General features: G+C 37.0%; 1 pseudogene; it reads right to left on the reverse strand.

Moving 5' to 3' along the window:
- Positions 1-10,043: 10,043 nt before the first annotated feature.
- Gm46395 lies at positions 10,044-11,432 on the reverse strand (annotated as a pseudogene).
- Between the last annotated feature and the right edge of the window lie 4,236 nt (positions 11,433-15,668).

Below are 15,668 nucleotides of genomic sequence, written 5' to 3' on the forward strand. Positions count from 1 at the left end.
ATTTAAACATGAACATTAATGTCTGATTTCTTCATTCATCTGGTGGCCATTATGTTTTTAGAAAATGATTTCTACATATAGGTTGCCATCCTGGAGAACTTCATGAAGGTATGATCCTTAATGTCATAGAGCATTTTATTTGATTCATCTCAGGAATGGAGCTGTATAATGTACATTGATGGTCTTCTCTTTTTTTCTATTATTAAACATAGGTTGCCTCTCTCTTTACCCATCTCCTTCCAGATTTTCCTTCCCTGTGCCACACATTCAAATCCATACCCTTTCTTTCTTTTTTTGTTATAGACTAAACCTCTGAATTATTATTGTCGTTATCATCATCATTTTTTATTAATTATAAAAAACAAATAACTGGAATTTGACAAAATGAAAAATAAACAGATGAAAAGAAGATAAAGAAAAGTATAAGAAACCTATACACACAGACTCAATTCACAAAAAGAATTTATATATAAAATTTACATATAAAACACAATATACTTAAAAAGAATCTTTGAGATTAAAAACAAAACAAAAAAAACACAACAAAACAAATGAACACAGACACCAAACAAATCTAAAAGTTCTGGAAAAGCATTGTGAGAAAGAACCACCAACAATGTCTTTGAGTTTGTTTGGTGTTTCCCATCTGCTGCTGGGCATAAGGTTTGCCCTTAAGAGTAGTTTGAATACCCCGTGAATGTCCTAGTATTGAGTGCATCTCTTGAAAAAAGAGATTCTTGTAAATCATACCTGAAAGCAAGTCTGTTAGATCATTTTTAATGTAGACAGGAACTTTAATGTCTCCTGCTTCATTCATCTTGTGACCACTATATTTCTATAAAATGATTTCTACATATAGGATGCCATCCTCAACAACTAGTGGAATAGATGCCCATGTATAGTGTCATCCTTCATATCATAGAGCATTTTATATCATAAAAACAATTAATATTGGTTTTTTTGTAAATGACTATCAACTGGATTGAAATGGCAATGTAGTTCCATTCCCCTCTCAGTATCAAGACCCCATTTTGAACAGAACCATGCAGGCCCTGTGCATGCTGCCACATTCTCTGTAACTTCATATGTGCATCTATCTTTCATGTTTTAGAAGTCCTGTTTTACATGGTGGCTGTTCTCAATCCCCTCTGGCACTGATATACTTCTACCTATACTTCCACCATATTTCCTGAGTCCTGACCCAAGGGATTTTATGGAGACAGCCCATTTATGAATGTGTGTTCCAAAGTCTTTCACATTCTCAAAACTGATTGGTTAAGGGTATTTGTATTTCTTTGTATCTATTACAGAAGGAAAGATCTCTGATGGTGGCTGATCAAGACCCTGATATGTTTTTTTTTTTTTTTTAGAATTAGAAAACTATCATTTATTGATAGATTTAAGGTGTGATACAGGTTTCCAAAAATGTGGCAGTGAGAATACCAGCATAAAAAAGAGAAACTTGTGCTAAAAACAACCTGAATTCATCATTGGCAATATTACACATCAATCAAGGCTCTCACATACTCATGTCCACTTTGACTATATTGCTGACTCCCATGGATCAAGACACAAAGTGATCAAATTTGGGAAGCAATTAGGTACTCCATTCATTTTAAGATATTAGGAAAAGTTTGGGAGATGTGCAAAATATAGCCTAATAATCCATGTGAACAATCTCATTTCTAGTCATTTCTGCAGTGATCATTAGTGAATAAAAAACAGATTTACACGATTATATAGCAGGGAATATGGTTTAACACAAAAACTGTTACAAATTTCAGGTAAATACATGTTTCATAAGTCACTGCTATCATTTAAAGATTTAAATAAAATTCCAAAACTTGGTAAGCAAAAATAGACAGGACAACTAAGAAGCATTTTCCACCATTTACTCTTGATATCAAAAATAATTCAACTCTCCTTGCAAAACAAAAACAAAATCGTACATGCTGAACACATACATCACATTTTTCTTCCTATGGCTTTAACCCACCCTTGCCCCACTGAAAGAAATCAAAAAAATTTTTTGAAGACCCTGATTTTTATGTAAAGCAGAATGTCATTAAGAGTGATTTTACTGCTATGTGGCCTTTTCAAAACATAAATATATGCAATTTTACACAGTCTCTACAATTATGTTTCAAAATATAAGTTTATATGCAAATATGTGCACATTCAGTAGGAATTAATGAAATACGTGGCCATGTGCATTTTAGGAGTGCAGGGAGTGGGACAAAGGGCGTTTTGAAAACAGGAAATATTAAAAAAAAAGAGCAATTGAATGACAATGTCAAAAATAAACTACCAAATAATATTTAAAAAATAAAACAGCAAACAGTATTTTGAGAGAAAAATGACCCTGACCTTCAACACCTGACGTAAAGAACAATGTGTATGTGTTTTCTGTGCATGTTTGTGTGTGTAATACTAAACTGAAATAATCTTTAGTCTCATATTTTGATAAAATTTATGAAGAGACCCTTCGTCTAGAGTGATTTATATGTCCATAGAATTCACTGACCTCACTGTGGTGAAGGTCTTGTGGGAGACATTTCCATTAGTGATTTTTCTCACTTAATGAAACACAGTCATTTCATAAGGAAACTGTCTTTTCACATACATTTACAAAGCCTTATATTGCAGGCACAATCTGAATCTCAATGTCCTTTTCACAGAATGTTCCCGTCTTTGTATGTTATCTGGTATTCTTAGCATCTCCCTAGTACATTGGAAAGCTATCCCAAAGTTCAGCACTTCTGTGCTATCATATGCATTACTGTCATGGTGCTTCACACTCTGCTAACATTCATTCTTGTTTCTCTTTTCAAATCAGTGCCTTTTATTGCATCAGGAAGCTATGAGATTCCAAATCCCAACAGAGGCAATTTACCATTTAGGTGATGTCTTAGATTCTGTTGCTGTAAAAACCACCATAGCCAAAGAAACATGTGAGAAAAGTGTTTATTTACTTATGTACCTTGGTCACAGTATATTGAGTGAAGCCAAGGCCTTTCTCTACACAAAGGATAAAGAGGATGAGAAAGAAATTAGGGAAACAGCACCCTTCACAATAGTCACAAATAATATGAAATGCCTTGGTGTGACTCTAACTAAGAAAGTGAAAGATCTGTATGGTAAGAACTTCAAGTCTCTGAAGAAATAAATAAAGGAAGATCTCAGAAGATGGAAAGATCTCCCATGCTCATGGATTGGCAGGATCCATATAGTAAAAATGGCTATCTTACCAAAATCAATCTACAGATTCAATGCAATCTCCATCAAAATTCCAACTCAATTCTTCATCGAATTAGAAAGGGAAATCTGCAAATTCATCTGAAATAGCAAAAAACCTAGGATAGCAAAAGCTATTCTCAATGATAAAAGAACCTCTGATGGAATCACCATGCCTGACCTGAAGCTGTACTACAGAGCAATTGTGATAAAAACTGCATGGTACTGGTATAGTGACAGACAAGTAGATCAAATGGAATAGAATTGAAGACCCAGAGATGAACTCACACACCTATGGTCACTTGATCATTGACAAGGGAGCTAAAACAATCCAGTGGAAAAAAAGACAGCATTTTCAACAAATGGTGCAGGTACAACTGGCAGTTATGTAGAAGGAATGAAAATGATTCATTCTTGTCTCCTTGTACAAAGCTCAAGTCTACGTGGATCAAGGAATTCCAAATAAAACCAGAGATACTGAAACTTATAGAGGAGAAAATAGGGAAAAGCCTCAACGATATGGGCACAGGGGAAAAATTGCTGAACCGAACAGAAATGGATTGGGCTGTACGATTGAGAATTGACAAATGGGACCTCATAAAATTGCAAAGTTTCTGTAAGGCAAACACTGTCAATAAGATAAAAAGGCCACCAACAAATTGGGAAAGGATCTTTACCAATCCTAAATCATATAGGGGACTAATATCCAATATATACAAAGAACTCAAGAAGCTGGACTCCAGAAAATCAAATAAACCTACTTAAAAATGGTGTACAGAGCTCAACAAAGAATTCACAACTGAGGAATACCGAATGGCTGAGAAGCACCTAAAGAAATGTTCAACATCCTTAATCATTAGGGGAATGCAAATCAAAACAACCCTGAGATTCCACCTCACACCAGTCAGAATGGCTAAGATCAAAAACTCATGTGATAGCAGATGCTGGCGAGGATGTGGAGAAAGAGGAACACTCCTACATTGTTGGTGGTATTGCAAACTTGTACAACCACTCTGGAAGTCAGTTTGGCAGTTCCTCAGAAAATTAAACATAGTATTACCGAATGATCCAGCAATAACTCTCCTGGGCATATACCCAGAAGATGTTCCAACTTGTAATAAGGACACCTGCTCCACTATGCTCATAGCAGCCTTACTTATAATAGCCAGAAGTGGAAAGAACCCAGATGTCCCTCAATAGAGGAATGGATACAGAAAATGTATACCAAAAAGTGCAAAACCTTAACCTATTGACTGTGTTTATGGGTTTTCTCTGCATTATGACTTTTTCTCATGGTTTCTCAGCTTACTGCTATGTCCAAAGGCTTGAACACATTGCTTATCCATAGGCTTTCTCTCCACGATGGGTTCTTTTATGTTCATAGATAACTGTGCTGTGAACAGCTTTTAATCACATTGATTACATTTAAGATTTTTCTCCAATATGTATTCTGTTATGTATTTGAAGAGAACTATGATATCTAACTGTCAGGAACAAGCAAAAGAAACTTATCCTAAGGACTGCTTTTTTCTTATCACTCTCCATTTAACCTGAGGTTGAAACTAAGTTCAAGTCCCAAGTCCTAGTGACCTGTGTACTTAACAATATCCGGCCAGGTTTCATTATTCACGTTTTGTTCCCACCTAAATGATGACTGTTCCTAAGTATAAATTCTGTTACTTGTGTTTTATTCCTCAAAACATAGTGTCCGTTCCTAACCACAAAAGAACAAATGGCTATGATAAGCTAGACCATAAAACCTACATCTTTTATCATTTGAAATAAAGTAACAACATAGAAAAATCATGATTGGGGTAGGGCGGGAGGAATGTAGTTGTAAATTGGCACAGGATGTTGTGGTTTCAAACCTGAAGGTTCTGACTCAAGGTGGGGCTGGGGTATTGCAGCTAAGCTTCTGAATATATTTTTGGCCTTTTTGATGAGTAGTGACTTGATTATAATAAATTATTATCATTTGCATTGTCCTGTATTTGAGTTGTGTTGGACCTCAGTCACCCCATACCATAAAGGCTTTATCACATTGCAGGTATTCATAAAATTTCTCACCAATATTAATAGTTTCATAATGATGAAAAATATAGAGGTATGCAAAAGTTTCACCATACTAATGCATCCACAGTTTCTTGCCAGTACAAATTCTTATATGATGAAGAAGAATACAGAAATGTGCAATGGCTTCACTATATTAACCACACTCACAGGGTTTCTGTCTTAGAACTTCCATTGCTAGGAATAGATTTCATGACCAAGGCAACTCTTGTAAAAGCAAACATTTAACTGGGGCTGGCTTACAGTTTTAGAGGTTTAGTCCATTTTCATCATAGCAGGAAGCATGGGAGGCATGCAGGTAAACATAATGCTGAAGAAGGAGCTGAGAATTCTGCACCTTGATCCACAGGCAGCCAGGAAGAGACTGTCTTCTAGGGATCACACAGGAGTGTCTCTTCAGCACTGGGTGGAACTTCAAAACCAACAGTGATGCACTTCCTACAACAAGGCCACACCTTCTGACAATGCTACTCCCTGAGTCAACCGTATTCAAGATACCACATTCCACTTGCTGTTCCACATATGATTGTTCAAACACATGGGTGTATTGGGACCACACTTAAACATAGTATAATACAAAATACATGAGATTCAACTTCAAAAGGACTCATCATCTATAGCAGTCCCACTAATAAAGTCCAAAGTTCATCATCTGAGATTCATCCAATCACCTAACTGTAATCCCCTATATTTTCAAAAACAAATAGCACATTATATCATTGTATACCTCAAAATTCACAGGATGTACATTGCCATTCTTTCTTTTTTTATTTTTTTATTTTGGTTTTCCAGACAGGGTTTCTCTGTGTAACCTTGGCTATCCTGGAACTAACTCTGTAAACCAGGCTGATCTCGAACTCAGAAATCCACCTGTCTTTGCCTCCCAAGTTCTGGGATTAAAGGCGTGTACCACCAATACCCGGCTAGTTTGTTATTCCTAAATAGCATTGTGAAGAAATACTGGACCAAAAGAAGGCCAATCTCCAAAATCTGCATATCCATGTCTGATTTCAACTGATGTTCAGTTCTTCAACACCTTTCGGCTTAGTTCACTCCAGCACAATTCTTTCTCTTTGGCTGGACTTATTTCAGGAAAGCAGTTTTCCTGAGCAGGTATCCCATAGCTCTAGCATCTCAAAATCTTGGGGTCTCCAAGGTAACTACAATATTACATCTTCATGTTCCACTGGCTGGGATCTACACATGATCTTTTGCACTCCTCAAAAGAAAGTGGGTCACATCTCCAGCTCTTTTCTCTATAGCACCCTAGGTTCTGGTTGACTTCACTCTACTGCTGTTGCTGTTCTTTCTGCTCATCCCATGGGATTTAAACCTTCAATATGCTGGGTTTTCCTGCTGTAACAGGGGTGCACTGCTTTCCTCTCAAATATTCTCTTCATTGTGCCATGTCTTAGCTGCTCTACATGACACCTTCATGCCTTCGAAACTAACACCACCTGGGTACTTCTCACACATGACCAAGTCCAGAAGCATCACAAGGTACAACTTTGGGTATCTCTGGAAGACAGCATCTTTGTCCATCCAGAAAACACTTACCAGAAGGTTCCACCTCAGTGATGCTGGTTTCTTCTTCATCACCCCTAATTTTTTATCTACAGCTAACCAACATCAATTGTCTAAGTAGTCCCTTCTACGCTTGCCTCTAAAGCCAGAGCCACAGGGACAAAGCTATTTGCTGGGGCTGTACCATGGCCTGTCTATTACATGATCACCAGCTTTCAAATTTTCAACAACTTCACTGCCTAAGCTTGGCTGTCCTGGAAATTGCTCAGTAGATTTACCTTGAATTCAGAGATCTGCGTATCACTGTTTATTGAATGCTTGGATAAAAAGCATGGAAAACCATGCCTGGATCTAAGCTTTTCTTCACCTAAAATTCTGCACCAGGATGACTTGATCCAGATATCTATTTGACTCTCATCTCCTGGGATTAACAGCATGTACCACCATGCCTGGACCAAAGAATTTCCATCTAGATGTTAAATTGAAAACTCAGAACAGTAATCACACTCCATCCTTTGTTAATTTGAAAAATATTTATATCTCCTTATGCCCACATGAAAAGAATAACCAGGTAATAATCATTCCTAATGTGATACAGTTCTCCTTCCTAAAACTGCACATCCATGAGTTTAGCTGGATGGAATCTTGCCTTAACATCACCTTTCCCTTAATGCCATATAATATCTTTTATCACAAGATTTAGATTCATTCAACATCCTGGTGAGTCTTTCTTTCACTCTCTCTCTTTCTTTCCTTCCTTTCTTTCTTTCCTTATTTCTTTTTTGAGGCAGGGTTTATCTGTATAGCACTGGCTGTCCTGGAACTCACTTTGTAGACCAGGCCGTCCTTGAACTAAGAAATCCGCCTGCCTCTACCTCCCAAGTGCTGGGATTAAAGGCTTGCACCACCATGCCCAGCGAGCCTTTTCTTATTAAACCTTACATTTTATATTTTTCCACTCTAAGATTATACTTGATCAAAACAATCAGCATGAGAGTAAACAAAGGACAAAGGCTATGCGGGCTTTCCTGATAATTCTTTTGTCAATGCAACACTCTTCAGACAAGGTAAAAAAGCAACAACATTCTTAAGCAAAACATCATAAAAAACATATACAGAGTTCAAATCGCTCTCCAGTGCCTATGTGTTCCACATTCCTCCTAGGATGTCCCATTAAATTCCACTTAATACATATACAAATCCAAAGTCTAAAATTCCACATTGCTCCAAACAAAAACATGGCCAGGCCTATCATAGCAATACTTAAGTCTGAGGTACTAACTTCTGTCTTAGAAAGAATTTCCATTGCTCAGAAGACAAACTGTGACCAAGGCAACTGTTTTGAAGGTAAATATTTAATTGGGTATGGCTTACAATTTCAAATACTTAGTTTATTACCATTATAACAAAAAGCATGGCAGCATGAAGGCAGCCATGATGCTAAAGAAGGAGCTTAGAATTCTGCATCTTCAGGAGAAGGCAGGCAGGAGGAGACTATCTTCAGCCAAACAGTAGGTGGGGCTGTTTTATACTGGCCAAAGCTCCAAACAACACCACCCCAGTAATTCACTTCCTTCAAAAAAGTAACATCTATTCCTACAAGACACACCTACTAATAGTGCCACTGCTTAAGGCCAAGCATATTCAAATAAACACATTAATATATCTACTATACTTTCATACATTTAAATATGATTAGGACATGCACGGCTTTACCACATTGGTTATATTGATAACCAATGTGTTCTAGTATGTGTTCCTTTATGTATTCAGAGACTACTGTGGCATTTAAAGGATTTTCCAACTTGACTACATTCACAAGTGTTGGGAGCAGACCTGAGGCTCACAAGAAATGAGGTACACCTGGGAGGCAGACTGGAGCTGAAAGAGAGAGAACTAGATGGTCAAGAGAAATAATGGAGCTAAGTCAAGGTTCCTGATCAAAGCTCAAATGTTTAATAGCAAATGTGCTTATAAGGGGGGGGGGGGTGAGGCCCATTCCCACCAAACCATTCTTGGTGCCTGGTACCAGCTGCAGGTGATGACCTGCAGGACAGGGTGTATCTCAGGAATATCTCAGGGGCCTCTCAGCAGGTAGCAAAGTCTTGAAGGAGAACAGTGTCAGTGGCTGAACAATAGAGTGATCTAAGAAGGAAGGCTCCACTCCAGGTGGTCTAATTCTCAGTGGCAGCAAGGTCAAAGTCTGGATCAGCCTGCTTCAGGCTGGGAGAGCCTACACACAAGATTTCCGTCCATTATGTGTTCCTTTATGTCTTTGGGAACTATAGTAATATTCATAGTCTTTTCCACATTCATTGCATTTATAAGGTTTCTCTAAAATGTGTGTTCCTTTAAGTGTTTAGAGTGTACAATGACATGCGAAGGCTTTAACACATTCATTACAATCACAGGGCTTCTCTCAACTATGTGCTCATTAATGTACTTGGAGATGACTGTGATATGCAAAGGTTTTATCATATCACTTACATTCATAAGATTTCTCTCCTGCACATTTTTTTCATATGTTTGGAGATGACTGTGGCCTCGAAAGGGTTTACTTGTTCATTATATTAATGCAGGTTTTCTACTATATGTGTTCTTTTATGTATGGGGTGATGACTGTGACACACAAGGGATTAGTACTCTGGAAAAATGGAAGGAGTTACTTTTTTGAATGTGTTCTTTTAAGTAGTTGCAGATGACAGTAAATTGCCAAGGTTTTTACCACAGTGATTACAATAATGAGGGTTCTCCCCAGTGTGCTTTATTTTGTGTACATGTGAAGAATTAAGACATGCAAAGGCTTTACTGCATTGACAACATTCATGAGGTTTCTCTCTTGTATGTGATCTTTTATGTCATTGCAGATGATTGTGACTTGAAATGCTTTACAACACTGATTACATTCATAAGGTTTCTCACCTGTATGTGTACTTTTAAAATAATGGAGATTACAAAGTTGTGAAGTCTTTACCAAATTGATTATATTCATGATGTTTCTTTCCAGTATAGGATCTTTCATTTTTTGGAGACTAGTGGAACATGCAAAGACTTCATTACCACATCGCTTACATTCATAAGGTTACTCTCCAAAATGGGTTGGTTCTTATATCTTTTTGAGATAATTACTTTGTGAAAAGGCTTTTACCACATGGATTACATTAAGATTTCTCTCCACTATGTGTTTTTTTAAATGTCCTTGGTGACTTCTCCCTTGTGAATAGTCTTTCCACATTGATAATTATCCTAAGATTACTCTCCAGTATGGGTTCTTTTATGACATTGGAGATGACTGGATGTAGCAAAGGCTTTACCACATTGATTACATTCATAAGGTTTCTCTCCAGTATGGGTTCTTTTATGATATCTGAGACCACTGTGACAGAAAAAGGCTTTACCACATTGATTACATTCATAAGGTTTCTTTCCAGTATGGGTTCTTTTGTGATATCTGAGACTATTGTGACAGGAAAAGGCTTTCCCACATTGATTACATTCATAAGGTTTCTCTCCAGTATGGGTTCTTTTATGATATCTGAGACTATTTTGATGGGAAAAGGCTTTCCTACATTGATTACATTCATAAGGTTTCTCTCCAGTATGGGTTCTTTTATGATATCTGAGACCACTGTGACAGAAAAAGGCTTTACCACATTGATTACATTCATAAGGTTTCTCTCCAGTATGGGTTCTTTTATGATATCTGAGACTATTGTGACAGGAAAAGGCTTTCCCACATTGATTACATTCATAAGGTTTCTCTCCAGTATGGGTTCTTTTATGATATCTGAGACTATTTTGATGGGAAAAGGCTTTCCTACATTGATTACATTCATAAGGTTTCTCTCCAGTATGGGTTCTTTTATGATACCTGAGTCTATTGTGACAGGAAAAGGCTTGACCACATTGATTACATTCATAAGGTTTCTCTCCAGTATGGGTTCTTTTATGATATCTGAGACTATTGTGACAGGAAAAGGCTTTCCCACATTGATTACATTCATAAGGTTTCTCTCCAGTATGGGTTCTTTTATGATATCTGAGACTATTGTGACAGGAAAAGGCTTTCCCACATTGATTACATTCATAAGGTTTCTCTCCAGTATGGGTTCTTTTATGACATTGGAGATTATCAGATCTTGCAAAGGCTTTACCACATTGATTACATTTATAAGGTTTCTCTCCAGTATGGGTTCTTTTATGTCTTGAAGAGTAGTGGTTGCTACAAAGGCTTTACCACATTGATTACATTCATAAGGTTTCTCTCCAGTATGGCTTCTTTTATGACATTGGAGATCAGCGGGTCTTGCAAAGGCTTTACCACATTGATTACATTCATAAGGTTTCGCTCCAGTATGGTTTCTTTTATGATATCTGAGATTACTGTGACAGGAAAAGGCTTTCCCACACTGACTACATTCATAAGGTTTCTCTCCAGTATGGGTTCTTTTATGACATTGGAGATGAGTGGGTCCTGCAAAGGCTTTCCCACATTGACTACATTCATGAGGTTTCTCTCCAGTATGGGTTCTTTTATGTCTTTGGAGATGAGCAGGTCTTGCAAAGGCTTTACCACAATGATTACATTCATAAGGTTTCTCTCCAGTATGGGTTCTTTTATGATATCTGAGACTACTGTGAGAGGAAAAGGCTTTACCACATTGATTACATTCATAGAGTTTCTTCCAACTATGACTTCCTACATGCCTGGAATGATAATTGGCACATGTGAAAGCTTTAGCACACTCATTACCTTTATCGATCATTTTATCTATATTAATTAATTTTACAGGTTGGTCTAATAATAAAGAATTATCAGGGTTAGGGATGCTCACAGTCAGCTAATGAATGAATCACAGGGATCCCAATGGAGGAGCTAGAGAAAGTACCCAAGGAGCTAAAGGGATCTGCAACCCTATAGGTGGAACAACATTATGAACTAACCAGTACCCCGGAGCTCTTGACTCTAGCTGCATATGTATCAAAAGATGGCCTAGTCGGCCATCACTGGAAAAAGAGGCCCATTGGACACGCAAACTTTATATGCCCCAGTACAGGGGAATGCCAGGGCCAAAAAGGGGGAGTGGGTGGGTAGGGGAGTGGGGGTGGGTGGCTATGGGGGACTTTTGGTATAGCATTGGAAATATAAATGAGCTAAATACCTAATAAAAAATGGAAAAGAAAAAAAAAAGGAATTATCAGATCTTAAGTTTTTATCACTTTGCATGTTCATGGTGTTCGCCCTCTCTATGGGTTGTTTTGCCTCTTTGAAAACAGCTGTGATGGTAAGAGCAGTTATAACATGGCTCATATATATATATATATATATATATATATATATATATATATATATATATAAAACAGCCTTTTTCTTTTTTTTTTCTATATGAGATTTCTATATGACACATTTCCCGTACCTCAAGAACAATGAAACAATGCAGAGCTCTTTACAACTGATAGCATTCATAATTTCCCTGTAGTGTGAATCACAGCACATTAGCACTGTGAAGCAGGACAAACAGATGAATTTCCACATTTTTTCCTCGGTGTGACTTTGAAGATATTCTCAGTATAGTAAGAAAACCAATTAATCAAAAACTCCTATCACATTCAAAAAGATTAACAAAGTCAGAAAACTACATATCTTCTCATTGTTCTGGAAAGAGGTGTGTTGCTATTTTCAATGTTCATAGACTCTCATGGTTTTGTCCATTTGACACTTGATATACCCATTAAAAGAAGAACAAATGAAAGTTTTCCACATTGCATTCACAACAGTTGACATTTTGTTCCTTGTAGACATGCTATATATGGATTAAGGTTTCTCCACTCAAGATTCTTGACTCTTAAAAACTGACCTCTATAAAGTTAGGAATGAGTCTGCAAGAATATAAGTATCACCAACTTTACCTTGGAATATTTGCTTCCTAAAAGGTAATATGTGTATATACACACACACACACACACACACACACACACACACACACACACACACACACATCACTATTCAATGTGCAACATTTAAATATTATGAGACTATACAGAGTATAGTTCCATAGCATAGGTTTAATGGAGCTACAAATCAAATAAAGGGATCTCTTAAGGCATTGTTTCCTTGTTTCCATTCTTAGAGGAATGCCTTAAAAACACAAATCACATAATAGAATCTGAGGTACACGCACTTTCGAGAATATCATAATCATAGCTACAGGTAATGGACTGATATTTGACACTCTTGCTTTCCTTTAGAACTTCCAGAACTTACTACAATTTCCTCACAGACATATTTCTATCAGCTTGCACATGAAAATTACCTTGTATGTCTTCGAGAACATTGACATGATTCTTCAATGTGATGGTCTTCCCATTTGTAGCCTAAAATACAGCAACAGAAAATGAATGATATGTTATTAGAAATTAGGAATAATTGAAGTTACTGTAAATTTTCAGCTGTGAACCTGAATTTTTTACCTCAATCTTACTTGTTCTAAATTTAAATAACAGAAGGTCATCAATAACCAAAACACATTTGTTCCCTTAATTTGAAAAGCAAAAGAAAATTCAGTCTTACCTATAGAAGTAAGGTTCCAGTAGGTCTCCAACATAACATCTTTGTAGAGATTCATCTGGGAAGGATGCAGCAAATTCCACTCTTCTTTAGTGAAGTTCACATGCACATCGTCAAAAGTCACTGCATCCTAAAATATCCCAGAAATGTGTACAACACAAAGCATGATACTAACATCACTACATATTACCTGACACAGAAGTTGTATTATAATCACCATGTCTTTTTACAAGGAAATTGAATTATAATGTTCACCTATGTTGCTGTTGAACCTTTTGCCTAGGAGATAGCCTTGCAAGGGAAATGCCAATTGAGAGGGAGATTGCAAGGGGATACAGATCAACAGTACCAAGCCCACATCTGAGAAGCTGTACGAACAATTACTAACTACAAAAATATTGGACAAGATGGAGGTATTTGCTCATGACTTTAATCAGAGGCATAGGACGGTGTATTTCCTCAAGCTGGAGGCCTGCATCATCTATGCAACCCATTCCAGGACAGCAAAAGTTACACATTAAGACTCTCACTCCCCCTGCAAATAGCACCCAAGGAAACAGAAATGATAGAAAGAACCCATAGTTCTGCACTGAAGTTCCTACAAAGAATTATACATTAACGGCAGTTCTGTATCCATGTTAAAGAAACATGAATTACACCAGTTTAAATTGCAACATTAATAAAATTTTGCTAAAAGAGAATGAATTTTTAAAGAGTTACAAATGGACCAATTAAAATACTAGTAGTATAAATGTTGATAACAAATATGCAACATAGGGCAGGAAAGATAGCTCAGCTGTGGAAAGCTCTTGCTGGTCTTCCACATAATTGTGGTCAATATTTAGCATTTATGGGGACCAACAACTACCCATTACTTCAAGATCAGGAGTTTTGATACCACCTACTGACAACAGTAAAAATGAGGCACGCATGATATTCATATTCATGCACACAGAAAAATAATTACATTTACTCAAAAATCAAAGAACAAACAGAAGAGTTAGGCAGATCATCATATACCCAGAATTCAATGACTCTGAAACCTCAGGTAGTATTAATGTCATGAGCATATGTCATCCTGGAAAATAGAATATAACCTATATATTTAGTCAAATTTCAAAATTGAAGATGTGGATAAAGAACTGCAAAGAAGCATATGCTTATTGTACAAAAACACGATAGGTGGCTGATGTGGTGTCTATACCTACTAACAGGACAGAAAGGGTTTCACAGAGAAATTTTATCTCGAACAACAAAATCCAAAATAATAAAATTAAAAACCTAAAACCACCAGGCTTGCAAAATAGCTTAGCATTGAATAGTAAATGTGTCTACTGTATCTTATGTGATTTAGGGACAGAGACCAAATGGTGAATGTATGGGTGCATGAGAAGAAAGACCCTCACTCCCCTGCAAATGTCACCCAAGGAAACAAAAATAATAGAAAGAACCCATAGTTCTGCACTGAAGTTCCTACAAAGAATTATACATTAACTGCAGTTCTGTATTCATCTTGCAGAAACATGAGGTACACCGGTTTAAACTGTAACATTAATAAAATTTTGCTAAAAATTTGAATTATGAAAATTATGAATCAGTTTAAACCACAACGCTGTAGACACAAAGAACAGCATTTTTCCTCTCAAAGAGAAATGCAGAGGCAAAGCTGGATCAGAGACTGAGGGAATGGCCAATGAAAACTTGCCCAAGTAGAGACATATCCCATTTTATTTGTAACAACTAGAAACTGCAAACAATCCAGATGTCCCTCAACCGAAATACATATACAGAAAATGTGGTTTATTTACAAAATGGAATACTAGTAAGCTATTAAAAACAAGGACATCATGAATTTTCCAGACCAATGGATACAGGTAGAAACTATCATCCTGAGTGAGGTAACCCAGAAACAAAATGACATGAATGTATGTACTCACTTACAAGTGAACATTAATCATAAAGTACAGGATATCCACACTATATTCCATAGAACCAAAGAAGCTAAACAAGAAGAAAAGCCCTAATGAGCATTGTTTAATCTCATTCAAAAGGGGAATAAAACAGTCAGAGGAGGCAGATGGTAGAAAGAGAGAGAACTGAATGGGAGAGTGGATAAGTAAGGGGAAGGGCGAGTGGCCAGGAACAGGTGTTGTGAGAGACAAGAGATGGTCAGAGGGTCAGGAATATGAATGGAATTCTGCAGCTTGAGGGGGATGGGTATGGAAGGGTGGGGAATCTTTAGGTTGTGCCAGAGACCAGGAATGAGAGGTCA

This window comes from Mus musculus, chromosome 13 (assembly GCF_000001635.26).
Source record: "Mus musculus strain C57BL/6J chromosome 13, GRCm38.p6 C57BL/6J".
NCBI classification, from domain to species: Eukaryota; Metazoa; Chordata; class Mammalia; order Rodentia; family Muridae; genus Mus; species Mus musculus.